This window comes from Schistocerca serialis, chromosome 9, assembly GCF_023864345.2.
Source record: "Schistocerca serialis cubense isolate TAMUIC-IGC-003099 chromosome 9, iqSchSeri2.2, whole genome shotgun sequence".
NCBI classification, from domain to species: domain Eukaryota; kingdom Metazoa; phylum Arthropoda; class Insecta; order Orthoptera; family Acrididae; genus Schistocerca; species Schistocerca serialis.
In genome coordinates, this window is record NC_064646.1 from 318500695 (window position 1) to 318515720 (window position 15026).

Consider the following 15026-nt stretch of genomic DNA (forward strand, 5'->3'; position numbering starts at 1 on the left):
GTCAAGCTGGTGGAGGCTCTGTAATGTGTGAGGCATGTGCAGTTGGAGTGATATGGGACCCCTGATACGTCTAGATACGACTCTGACAGGTGACACCTACGTAAGTATCCTGTCTGATCACCTGCATTCCATTCGTATCCATTGTGCAATCCGACGAACTTGAGCAATTCCAGCAGGACAATGAAACACCCCACTCGTCCGGAATTACTGCAGACTGGCTCCAGGAACACTCTTCTGAGTTGAAACACTTCCACTGGCCACCAAACTCCCCAGACATTCACATTGTTGAACATATCTTGGATGCCTTGCAAGTGCTGTTCAGAAAAGATCTCCACCGCATCGTACTCGTACGGATTTATGGGCAGCCCTTCGTGGTTCATCGTGTCAGTTCCCTCGAGCAGTTCTTCAGACATAAGTCGAGTCCATACCACGTCGTGTTGCTGCACTTCTGCGTGCTCCCGGGAACCATACATGATACTACACAAGAGTACCTGTTTCTTTGGTTCTTTGGTATATAAGCCACCCAGAGCCAAATGGGGAATCATTCTACTAATTATATAGGTACCAAATGAGAAATCTACTGATAAAGGCAACTTTGGCAATGGGCATATTTTTATAATCTCTGGCGTGGCAACGAGCACCTCGTAAACGGCGAATCTGGCCGTGTATTTGCGTGCTGAAGTCGTGTGCTTCTATGCAAAGTAGGTGCAGAACAATGAAACCATGGGCCAGCGAAAAGGACTTGGATGTTCATGCCTCACCACAAAACGTGAAGGTCGAAGGTTCGACCGCTCTGTAAAGAATAATCGACGCTCTTTGCAGAGGTTGTAGCCACAAATGTTTCAGAAGACAGCAGCCAGTGACCTTTACTTTCTCCGACGTTGACCTAACGACATAATCACAATTGTAATGGGCACAGGATCGTCTAGGCAAGGGTGGGGACCAATGACACCGTGTCTCCAGGTCGGACGAAGCATGTGTCTTGCTAGACCAGTTCGAGTCGTGTGTGGCTAGGTGAACGGATGTACGAAACACGCACTGTTCCAGTGACGCAAACAATTGGGACAGATTTATACTATGGGGAAAATACAGTGTGATTCCATGGGGTCTTTCGTAGCAGTCTAATTCATCACGACAGATGTGAACTAAATATACATCATTATGGAGCATTTGCATCCCTTAATGCTTAATTTTTTCGCCGACTGCGACAGCATCTTCCAGCAAGACAACTGTCCGTGATAAGGCCATAATGGTGCTACATGATTTTGAGGGGCATGATAGTGAACTAACATTTATATTTTCGACACCAAAACAATGGAATATATCTGCGACACTCTCCGTTCCCAGATTTGTGCCCACAAACCACCGGCCCTGTACGTACTGAAATTTCGTAACTTTCGCAAAGATAATATGGTGCCACATACCTTTTGAAATACATATCAAGGACTTGTCGAATACATGCAGCCCAGAATCGCTACTGTATTTTGCTCCAGAGATGGATCAATATGGTATTAATCCTGTGGTCGTAACGTTTTGCCTCATCACTGTAAACAAAATTCGGATGTGTAGTCATTGACAAGACGTTCAAGTATGCACGATGGTAACTTCAAACGTATCCTTCCTCGACCGTCCAAATGCGCGAATGCAACGAAGCAGTCAAAATGATGTGCCGAACTTCACACTCAATAATTAGAGGCTATATTGCAAGACGAAATGCTCTACCTCTACATGCAACAACGTGTTAGCATCCGAGCGGAAAATTCAATTTAGGTGTTGCTTCAGAAGTTAATGTACATTTTTCTGCATCTGAGAGGCTGTATATGCCGAGTGTTGCGCCTAAGCTCATTTCGGGCTGCACCATGTGCGATATCGCGCCTAATGTAGCTTTAAGTTTGAATTTATCGCCTCTTATCAGGACTGGCCCAGAGCTCGCAACTACGTAGTTTCTGCTAGTTGCGCCAACAACTCGCCGAATCTGTGCGGTATGTTGCGTAGTGCGGCTCTTCCCAGAAAGTCTTTCAGCGCATCTTAGTAACATTTAAGCCGTCTCCATCTCAACTCGACTGCTGAAATCTTAGTACATGTAAGGAATACTCTCTAACATTTGTACTTGTTAATATCGTTGAGCAAGTACAGTGTCTTCAATTCTCTTATTTCACCGGACTAGAGGGAATTGCGTCAAAATAAACACAGAACAATAATCAAGAGATACATACGTTAATAATGCACTAGTCTATCGTCACCAGCTATGTACCTATAATGTTTTAAGATTAATTATGGTACGTATTAATTTCATCTTTATGGATGTCAAGTAGTAAGAATGTAAGTTGTCAGTATATTCCGTGTATTGAAACATTTAAAATACGACAGGATGCCCTCCTTAATACTGAATCAAACTGCATGACACCACATTAAATTTCACTTCGCAATAGAGTGTTCATTTAATAACTTCCTGTCAAATTAAAACTGAGTGCTGGAGAAGGATTCGGTCGCGAAACCTTGGCCTCTCGCAAGCAGTAGCTCAACCGACAGAGTCAGCACATGATTTTAATCTACCAAGAAGTTTCAAATTGTGTGTTTATTTTCAGTTTTCGTGTAACGTATGCTGATATTTAATGACGGATGGTGAAAAAGATTCCGCCAGAAAGCCACACTAACTCCTTGTCTACATGTTGGTGCTTATACACCAGCATCTGAGTCGCTCTAGTACGCATGCACGCTGTAGCAACGCCCTCAAACGGAAACATTTTGTTCGCCACATATATGTTACATCTCCATTTCATACATTTACGGTACAACATTCTTCAGCTCTGCTGAAGAACCGAAAAATGTAAAATAAAAGTAACAAAAGTAAACTGCTGTTCAGTATAATTTTGCTATTTTCATCGCAAAAATAGTGACAAAGCTAAAAGTCGACGTCTGCAGCCGACGTTTCTTAGTTGCCACTGGAAATATAGTGGATAAACGCGATTGAAATTCTCTTAAAATTATAAAATATCTGTCCAAACATATTGTTCAATAAAAAGGCAAATAGAAAACTTACTTACAAGACAGTAAACATTACTTAAAAATTAGCTTTTCAATTAGTTGAATCACTCACTATTGTTATACGGCATATAACCTTAAATTATTTCGCAATATCTAGTGACCTCAGGCTACTAATACATCAAATTATCTCAAATACGGGGACACTGTTCTGAAGAGTTTAAGTTTAAACGAGGATGATGATCAGATACAATTAACAAACTGGTTTGGAGTACTAGAACAGTACGTAAAGAGCTGTGTGAATACGAAGCTGCAGTCCGAAAATCGCTAGAGATACAGGTGAACTACAAGTTTGTGTGAAATATATTAAATAGATGTGACATGTGCGTACGTGAGCATGGCTACAGGTAAAAAATTTCTCCTAATGCCTGGATCGATTTCAACCAAACATGGTACCATGTTACTTAGTATCTGGAGAGAAATACTCTGGGTTTAAGACAGATGGACAGATAAGGGAGATGGAGGACGAGATGGAGAGAGAGAGGCGGGGAACAGGAGATGAACAGGTAGAGGAGGAGGAGAAGATGGACAGAGACTGGTGTGATGGAGATGGAGAGGAATAGGGACAGAAGGACATAGAAGAGGAGAAGATGGGTGGAGAGAGGGGAGGAGGAGATGGATAGAGGGTAAGAGGAGATTGGCAGACAGAGGGAGAAGGAGGAATTCAACAGATGAGAGGAGGAATAGGACAGAAAGAGGAGTAGGTGGAGAGTGGCAGAAAAAGGAAGGAAGAGAAGGTCGACAGATGAGAGGTGAAGATGGACAGAGAAAGATGAGTCGGAAATGGACAGATTAAAGGCAAATAGGAAACGGACAGGGGGAGGAGAATATCGAGAGAAGAGGAGATGAAGATGGACAGAGACAGGGGAGGGGACAGAGGAAAGGGAAGTGATGGTCTGAAGCGGATGGAGGAGAAAGATAGAGAGAGATGGAAAGACAATACTGCCTAATAGAAGTTTTGGGTAACTACATACCTGGGCAACATTATGAACTCAGCTAGTTACTAGCTTATATTCATGAAAATCATTGTATATATCTACGTAGGTTGTACATCTCTTTCTAAACACGAGATCGATTTTAACTAAATTTCATACACAATTAACATACTGTCTGAAAAAAAGCACTCACCAACAGGAATCAGCTTCCTCATATGGGTGTGAGGCTGAAAAGGGGGTGACGTAAAAGCTTATCTAGGGAACGTCTGGAACAATTTCAACCAAATTTCATGTCTGCATGACTCATTATTTGAATTATTTGTATGAAAATACTGTGGGAGTTATCACATTAGATTTGGGAGTGTGCATGATCAGTCTCGACGTCTAAACACATAGCGGAAGATATTAGTATTGGATTAACGTTTTTCAGGATCACTAAGCACGTTTGTGGTAGTCGATGTTTCACCCCTATAGTGTGCACAAATATGGTAAAATATCGGCATGTCTCTGTCACACCTAAAGCAGCTTTTACCAAACATGACACACATATCATTTTCTACCTGAGAAAAATTAATATAGCTATAAGACATCCGTAGCACCCCTCATAGAGGGTGGGGAGAAGAAGAGGTAACACGTAAACATGTTCGAAAATGAACTGTTGGCATTTCTTTCTTATAGTTAGTTGACTTGGAATACTTTAAAAGTATGAAGGGCAACATACTTCTTATTTGCGTCTTTTAATCCATCAAGCAGATCGTCAGAATGAACACTGCAGCTTGCCAATAACTTCGTTTCTCTACACGAACACGTCATCGGTAAAAAGCTAGTTTTATATAAAAATAGTTGCTAACTATCTCTAATAAAAACAGATTTTACGCAAGGCAGGGAGACATCTGCTTTTAAAGTGCGCCTGCTAAGCTGGGTGGTAATGTGCTTGCCTCCCATGCACTCGGCGGGGATTCGATTCCTGGCCAGGTTGGAGATTTTCTCCTCTCGATGAGGGGGTGTTGTGTTGTCCTCATCATCATTTCATCCTCATCATCGGCCGCAAGTCGCCCAATGTGGCGCCAACTGAAATAAGACTTGCTCTTGTCGGCCGAACCCGACTGGGACATCCCGGCCAACAGTGCCATAAGATCATTTCATTTGATTTTCATCTGCTTTTAAAGATGAAGAATCACCAAGGGGCACAGGTTGGTAGTAGAACCAATTATCTTCATTACTTTGGGTATTATTTTTAGAGACAGTTTTTAAATCGGCTTCAGTCGATGTTATAGAGACAGCAGCTGACATAAATGTAATAACATTTACACATATTGATTTTGTATGTTAAATGTACAACTTCCATTTGTTGCTAGAATTTTAATTATTTTCCAAAAACTAATAATCATAATATACTGAAAGTGTAAAGATACGCTATCTGTTATGGGCAATAAATGCTATACAAATGAACCTTTCTTTGTTGTAAATATGACACCAAAAATACTGAGTTCCATAACAGAAATTTTATTTAATCATAAAGATAAATGTGTGTATTTGTCTTTCTTCTATCGCAATACCTGTTAGCTTAGACTAACTGAACACTAGGTACACGACTTGCTACACAAGCACATGCTTACGTCTCACTCACTGATAAACATGCATATTAATTACCGTCATTCATGAATTCACCAACTACGGCTTCTTTTTTAATTTTTTAACATTGAGGACTCCAATGCAGCTAGTCCAAACTTAAAACGCTGTCTGTCCTTTGAAAATATCAATCTATCGTTGCTACAGCTTCTGAGAAATTTCAAACAAGTTGCAGTGATATGATGAATAACACAGAAGGAAATACATTGACCTCATAGGTTAACACACGGATTCATTTGAAATCGAAATAAACACCTATGCACCCATTCATAAACACACACACACACACACACACACACACACACACACAGCTTTTAACATGGTTTCCAGGAGCAAGTTGTAAATGTCCATATTCATTGTAGTCAAAAGTGTTAAACATGAGGAGGAAGTTCTTGATTCATGTGAATCAGTTCTGTAAGTAGCCAGTCCGATTCTCCACTGTATCGAGGGCAGTCAAAGTACATGTAGCTGACGACCTAGATCTCTCCACTGTATCAATAAAGTGATGCTATGATGCAGAGTATAAAAGAGTTCTGTAACTGATTTCAAACAATATTTGAACCCAGGAACGCAAAATTTGTCTACTGAGATTGTAAAAAGGAAGCATCTGGTCTCTTCATACACTTTTTGTAAAATTATTGTGCAACTGGTGGGTTCTGGGCAAGATAACGATCTAAATTCCAGGAACTGATAACACATGTGGGTCAACTCGAGTAATTGATAAGGTAAGGGAGCACCAGGTGATATATTTGGTATCATATTACAGATGAGACAATTGTGCATGTTACATCTCACTGATAGCAGCATCAGCAGTTCCTTACCTCCAAGGTTAGTCCAGGTATCGTGACATCCTACCAGTCGCCAAGGTCAAGGAGGGGTGGGCCATTGCACTGTTGCAAATTGTGAGTGAAGAAATCCCTGGCAGGAATACCCCTCTGCTCTGCAACAATGTTTGTATTATGACATCCAAAAACTTGAAGACTTTGCTTTGATGCTATATATCATTCGCCATGGAATATAGGAATGAGTACAAAGCACATTTCTCTGTAAACAATTAGAAACCAACATTTGCTTGTAAATTATAAACAATAAAACAGGAATTTTAATTTGTTGAAAATGATTTTTTTAACTTAAACACTTTCTCACAAATCATGAAAACATAAATAAAGGAAAAACCACTTTCACATCCTACTTACGCCTGCCTCCAGCAGATGGCTGCAATAAAAAAATCGATATTTCTCATAAATAATTAAATAAAAATAAAAACCATGATTTGCTTATAAAATATGAATAAAGAATTAGGAATTCTTAGTTGCTGAACATGGGTTTGACCTTAAATACTATCTCACAAACCGAGAAAATGCGAAATAATAATAAATCCATTTTCGCTTCCCAGGTCCTCCTATCGCCAGTATATGGCTGCACGTAGAAAAATCATCCTTAGCTCGATCCTTGTACCAGATTGATAGTTGGTTGCAGTGGTAAAAATTGTCGTTAGGGTTTCGGTTCTACCATGAGTTTTACAGATGGCTCCACGGCAAAAACCACAGCCGAGTCGTAAATTAATTGTTTTCCACAGCTAATATATTGCAATATTCTAAAAGTCTGCCAAACACGTTGGAAACCCATTGTTCACAACGATTATCCATAGCTTAATAGAGATCAATACATGAAAAAACGCTGTAAGACTCAATGAAATTAATGAGAGGAGACGAGGTACTGGCAAAAGTAAAGCTGTGAGGAGGGGGCGTGAGAGTCGTGCTTGGTTAGCTCAGTTGGTAGAGCACTTGCCCGCGAAAGGCAAAGGTCCCGAGTTCGAGTCTCGGTCCGCCACACAGTTTTAATCTACCAGGAAGTTTCATATCAGCGCACACTCTGCTGCAGAGTGAAAATCTCATTCTGGTAATGAGATGTCACTACTGCAACAAAAAATGTAACAGTCGTTCATTATTTATTTTCCACGTCCAACATGCTGAAAAAATTCTAAACTGTCTGTAAAGCACGTCAGAAGCTTAAAAATGTAATCTTTACATAGGTGGTTGAGGGAAGTTCGATTTTCAGACCACAATTTAATACTGCTGCCCATATGTTGCTGCACAGTTAAAGAACGCAACACAGTTGTACATTAATCATTTTTCCATACACATAGGATCTTGAAAAAACTCTAAAATATCTGCACAGTACGTCAGCAGGGCGAAAAATGCGATATTTACATTGTCCTTTGAGGTTAATACATGAAAAACGCTATTTGATGTCACAATATTCCAAAAAAAAAGTCTGCAGTGTAAAACAAAGCACAAGCATTATCCAAGTATTGACATATTGGCCAAATTAGTGCCCAAAATTCTACAGGATGTGCCTCCATGGTAAATTTCAATGCCAAATAACAGATGACATTTTACAAATTAGGTCTAAAATGCAATATCATAAAACTAATTCGTTCAAGTTTATAAGACCAGATAAATAAGTGTTACCTAGCAGGCATATAAACGGCTGAGTGTAGCTATTTAGGCTTACTCATAACACACCCTCAAATAAAATACTTTATAGGAAGCACTGATAGTATGATGTTTATATCGTTAGTTGTGATGACTATCTTTGAATGTTATGTAATTCTACAGTGAATACAGGAGCGAGGAACAGATGCAGTTCACAAACAGAGAAATCCGATATTAATTCATTCTTCATGTAATATCAAATAGTAAAAATAATACATAACTTAGTTTCTGTATTTGGGGCGTCAGTTGCTAAATGTAGATCTGAATGTAGAAATACAAACAGATGCAAAAGATTTATATATCTGTCACTGTGTGTTCAGAAAATGTTGAGCCCTATGAAAGTCTGTAAATCTTATTCAACTGACAAAATCACAAAATAGGCTCCATGCATGAATGTTTGAACTTAAGTACACTCGCCTCTGGATCTCCGGAGACGGGATGCTTGCATCTCTCTGGCACCAGCATAATCGTTCGTGCCAGCACCTTCGCACCCTGGTGGCGGCTTTAGGAAACGCGGTGGCGTAACTGGTGGCTAGGGTATTTGAAACTGCGACCTAAACCACAACAGTTGATATTAATGCAGGAAAAAAAATTGCTGGAAGACACAAATCAAATAAAATGATGCCACATACATCTGCAATCTAAAAGGAACTGTGAGTTAATTAGCAGATATACACATTTTATTCGAGTTAGTGCCCAAAAAATTCTGATGTTTGTTCCTCAATGGTAGACCTCAATTCCTAATAACAGTTGACATTTTAGGAGGTAGGTCTAATAATCTGATGTCTTAAAACTACCCTGATCAGTCTTATAACTGCAGAACAAAAATACGTTAGCTAAGCAGGCAAATGGACAATCTGGATGTAGCTAATCAGGCATACCTACAATACACACTCAAAGTATACATACCAACATTTAAAAAAATTCTCAGACGCCATTTTAGGAGGGGCAAAGGTAATACCTTGTGTTATTCTGTGTAAACATTATAAACGAAGCTATTCATTGTCATGTATACGACAGCAGTTTGCATTCAGAAGGCTCCCTAAAACCTTTATAGACTGTATTCATCCGATACTATTACTCGCAATATTCTAAAAAATATTGCAGCGGGGAAAGAGCGAAGTCCACACAGATAAACACGCAAGGCGAGTGCTCAGTCTCTGCAGCTGCATTTCTGGAAACCACAGCTAACAAAAATAAAAACCAGTAACCAACTATACCACCAAAAACACGTTTATAACACTGTTGTCATAATAGGAAAGGAAGGAAAGAATAAGGCGAATTTATTAGCAAAATATTACTTAGGCGACACAGGAACGTGTATAGCTTGCAAGACGGTAACAGTGAGGGAAGTGACATTCGCGACGACATTGTCTGAATCTATATCTTGTAGAACGACTCGTCATACACTACTGGCCATTAAAATTGCTATACCAGGAAGAAATGCAGATGATAAACAGGTATTCATTGGACAGATATATTATACTAGAACTGACATATGGTTACATTTTCACGCAATTTGGGTGCATAGATCCTGAGAAATCAGTACTTACAACAACCATCTCTGGCCGTAATAACGGCCTTGATAAGCCTGGGCATTGAGTCAAACAGAGCTTGGATGGCGTGTACAGGTACAGCTGCCCATGCAGCTTCAACACGATACCTCAGTTCATCAAGTGTAGTGACTGGTGTATTGTGACGAGCTAGTTGCTCGGCCACCATTGACCAGACGTTTTCAGTTGTTGAGAGATCTGGAGAATGTGCTGGCTAGGACAGCAATCGAACATTTTCTGTATCCAGAAAGGCCCGTACAGGACCTGCAACATGCGGTCGTGCGTTATCCCGCTGAAATGTAGGGTTTCCAAGGGATCGAATGAAGGGTAGAACCAAGGGTCGTAACACATCTGAAATGTAACGTCCACTGTTCAAAGTTCCGTCAATGCGAACAAGATGTGACCGAGACTTTTAACCAATGGCACCCCATACCATCACGCCGGGTGATACGCCAGTATGGCGATGGCGAATACACGCTTCCAATGTGCGTTCACCGGGATGTCGCCAAACACGGATGCGACCATCATGATGCTGTAAACAGAACCTGGAATCATCCGAAAAAAATTACGTTTCGCCATTCGTGCACCCAGGTTCGTCGTTGAGTACACCATCGCAGGCGTTCCTGTCTGTGATGCAGCGTCAAGGGTAACCGCAGCCATGGTCTCCGAGCTGATAGTCCATGCTGCTGCAAACGTCGTCGAACTGCTCGTGCAGATGGTTGTTGTCTTGCAAACGTCCCCATCTGTTGACTCAGGGATCGAGACGTGGCTGCACGGTCCGTTACAGGCATGCGGATAAGATGCCTGTCATCTCGACTGCTAGTGATACGACCCGTTGGGATCCAGCACGGCGTTCCGTATTATCCTCTTGAACCCATCGATGCCATGTTCTGCTAACAGTCATTGGATGTCGATCAACTCGAGCAGCAATGTCGCGATACGATAAACCGCAATCGCGATATGCCACAATCCGACCTTTATCAAAGTCGGAAACGTGATGGTACACATTGCTCCTCTTTACACGAGGCATGAGAACAACGTTTCACCAGGCAACGCCGGTCAACTGCTGTTTGTGTATGAGAAATCGGTTGGAAACTTTCCTCATGTCAGCACGTTGTAAGTGTCGCCACTGGCGCCAACCTTGTGTTAATGCTCTGAAAAGTTAATCATTTGCATATCGCAGTATCTTCTTTCTGTCGGTTAATTTCGCGTCTGTAGCACGTTATCTTCGTGGTGTAGCAATTGTAATGGCCAGTAGTGTACATTGCAAGACATCTCATAAATTACACGTTGTCGCAACTAAAGTGTCTTTTTAGCTCATTGTAGTAAATTTTTATCGTAAGATAAGCTAAATCGTTACGAAAAATCAATTTCGAATGTCTTGCAGGCCTAAGTGTTATCGTAGTCAACCTAACCATCTAACGCAAAACTCTGTATGACTACCCTACATTGCTCTAAATGCTAAACAAATTCCATAACTCTTAATGATGCTCTTATCTGTGACATGTAGATATGAAGACCATATGGAAGTCGTCGTGTTCTACAAAATTAGTGGACTACAACCAAAAATCTCGTTAGAGATTCTACCAGTGCCCCAGCTGGAATATGCGCATGCGCTTAATATCAAGACCTCAACATCGTCCATGTTAGGACTTCCAAAGCAAAGCTCAAACAAAATGTATCTTCTGGTAAACCTTGCGGGATGTAAGGTCGTGGTCCATGAAACTCTTCAGCTCCTAACGTTTCGTCCAGTGCTTCGCTGGACATCTTCAGAGGGGTGTTTCTCCTCCGGTGAGTCTTGCCGAGTCGGCAAGACTCACCGGAGGAGAAACACCTTTCTGAAGATGTCCAGCGAAGCACTGGACGAAACGTTAGGAGCTGAAGAGTTTCATGGACCACGACCTTACATCCCGCAAGGTTTACCAGAAGATATGTCATCCGGTCGTGAAAGCCTTCATACTATGATCAAACAAAATGGCTACAGATATTACGAGGTGTGGCAAGTCAACATCGCAGTGTAACAGCGGTTTGCAGAGACGAAAATATCGACGCCGTAATACACGGAAAACAGTAACAAGTAATGTAATTACATGAGCAATATTGGTGCCGGATTACAGGTAATTACCGAAGTCATGTACAGTGATGAACCAAAACATTATGACGACTGCCCACCGTGACGATGGGTGCCGCCTGGTGGCGTTGCGGCCACGCGACGCAGTAACAGAAATATGCAAGCGATGCATACACAGGCGGGGGATCACTCTAGCGAAGATATGAGCAGCAAATGGGGAAATCCATTGAGATAAGCGACTTTGACAATGGGCAGATTATGATTACGCAGAACCTGTGAAAGAGAATGTTCGCGTGCTACTGTCGTGAGTATCTACAGAAACAGTGAAACTAGCACTAGCTGCTAAATGATTGGATGTCCAGGACTCTTCACAGAACGTGGGGTCTGGAAGCTTGTCTGCTCAACTACGTAGGACAGATGGTGTGGCACCTCTGCCGAAAGAGCGAAATGCTGGTGCACGTATAATTGCTACGAATCACACCGTTCATAGTACAATGTTGAACATGTTCTTCAGTAGACCACCCCTACATGTTCACATGTTGACACGAGGACGTCGTCAATTACGATTTCAGTGAGCAAAGGAATATCTGAATTCGACCATCGATCAATGAAAATGTGTCGATTCTTCGGATAAATCACGTTTTTGCTGCACTAGATCGCTGGTCGTCTCCACAGACGAGGTGAACGGCGGCTCGAAACGCAGTGCGCCATGGACGCAGGCTGGTGCGAGCAGTATTATGCTGTTGGAGACAGTCTCCTATGCTTGCATGACACCTGTCGCAGTAATCTAAGACATGCTGACGGCTGCGAGCCATCTGCATCCCTTCATGCTTTATGCCTTCCCTGACAACGATGTCATCTTTCAGCAACATAACTGTCCGTGTCTCGTAGCCACAAGCGTACTACAGTGGTTTGAGGAGCATTACAGTGAGCTCACATCGATTTCTAGGCCACCAAATTATCCTGATGTAGATCCTACGGAACCCATATGGGTCGGCATCGGGTCCCGTCAGCGTCCACGCAAATCAGGGCCCCAACACCTTGTACGCAAATCAGGGCCCCGTTATTTGCGTGACCTATATGACCTGTGCCTAGACTTCTAATGCCCCATGCCTCTGCAAACCTATCAACAAACTATCGGGTACCAGACGAGCAGAAACAGTGATGTATTTCGTTCCAAAGACGGACAACCAAGCTATTAAGCATATGGTCATAAAGTTTTGGCTCATCATTGTAACTATGTTCCATAATAGAATAGTTGTAAGGAAAGATACAAGTCATCAAGTGCGTACCTAAACATTCTTGCGCAGGGTCGAAGCGCGCGATACATCTGCCTTTATGACAACTGTCCTTGCATTGTACTCCCGCTTTCTTTCTTTCCTTGCTTTTATCTCTTCCATTTCCAGTTTTCTTTTCGTTCACACACCACAGCAACTGCACTTAAAGACGTCATTTCTATAATGGGGAGTGGTTTAAGACTGTGTGATACATTTTTTCTTATGAGTTGCGAGATAACTGTTTTGGGCACCAGTTCTAAAACGATGATATGTACGAGTATATCTGACGGTATTGTGGAGAACATTGCTCCGGATTGAGAGAAATATGTTTTCCCTGCTTTAATGTAGCATGTCTGTGTAATACTTATGTTGTCTTTGTTGGAGTCAGTGTTAAGAGTGTCAACAAACTTCACAGGCAGATAACTGAAACTATATGCCGACAGAACATAATTTATAAGCTTTTCTCTGTCTTGAGCGCCAGGAATGGTCATCTGTACATCATTCATTTTTCGGGTATTCTTATTAAACCAGCAAACAGCAGAATGTTGTTAAATTATCTCACAGCAGCTATTTAGTTATCTTACACTACATGGATTTGATTGGCACAGAGTACAGTGGAGAGCGTTGTAAATACTGTTTGGTAGAGTCTAATACATTTAGACAGTCTTGCGCAGAGTAAAACAGACCACCCACTCTGCAGCTGTATATTGTAGCCTCCAGCCTGGTAATACCATGCTTCTTAGCCAAGGAAGGCAGCCGCATTTCTGCACCTTTTATAAAACCTATCAGGTCATTACTGTGGGGTCCTGCCCACTCGTATCTTAAAGAGTGCGTTGGGATGTTGCTTTCTGGGGTAGCTACACAACAATTCAAGCAAATCACATTATTGGATTAATGGTTTTTGTTACAATGAAGAAGATTGACAATACTTAATTTGGTTTACAAGAGCTTGTCGTAAGCTATAGGAGACATGCAAATAATCAATTTCTTTCGCTGTACAGAAAGTCCATGCAAGTAGTGCATATGGATCACAAGCAACTGTTTTTCTGGTGCTCTGTTCTAGTCCGGGTCTACTTGTATCCGACTTCTACTGTTCGGCCGAGGCTGGCAGGAGCGGTGTTTATATTCTCTTCGGCTAGAGACCGCTCCCGTCGTGGTGCGGTCCTAGTCTGCAAACTATTGACTGACGTAGTCTCACAGCCTTCTCTACTCTTGCGTTCTTCATCTTCGTGCCGTCACTTGTCATTACACCGTAACAGATAGCAACTATTTACCCCTAGAGCTGTAATATGACATACAAATTTATTATATTTTTTTATTCTACAATTGAAGGTCATCCATATTGAGTAGTCTATTCCATCTGTCGTATTATTGTCCACAGGCACATTGTCTGTATGGAGGTGGTGCTGCTGCTGTAAATAAGGCATGTAATCTATGTAAGTGTAGAATTATTACATATTCGTATATTATGCAGCAGCTAACAAGTGTCTATCTCCATCTTACGGTTTTAATCTACAAGGCAGTTATCGTGCTCTACTACTTTCTCAGTGTGTGTTATCAGTGACATTTCCCACATTTTTTCAATATTTATCCATTTTCACCATATTTCACATGTAAATGTACAAGTATAAATACAGTCTAATTGCTTACATAACGAAGTGTGGCTCGCTCAGATATACCTCAAGATGTTAATGTATATTGGTCACATAACTACGCAATGCTTTCCAGATAATCTTAAGCTAATGATCACTTGATCAACATAGTAGTATAGACATTGCTGTTTCTAAGGCATGAGATATAACACAGGCATCTAACAGTAATGTATGTTTATACCACGGCGACTATGGAGTCAGTAGTTTTCTCGATAAGTACGGAGGTGGAAGTGTTCGATACTCCCTCCACCGACACTGAGCTAGTGGCTAGTGGCCCATGATGAGTTCGAAGCTGCATCCGAAGGTTGGAGCCAGACAATTTAGATGTGACAATATTTCATTTGTACGTGCAATGTGTGAAGC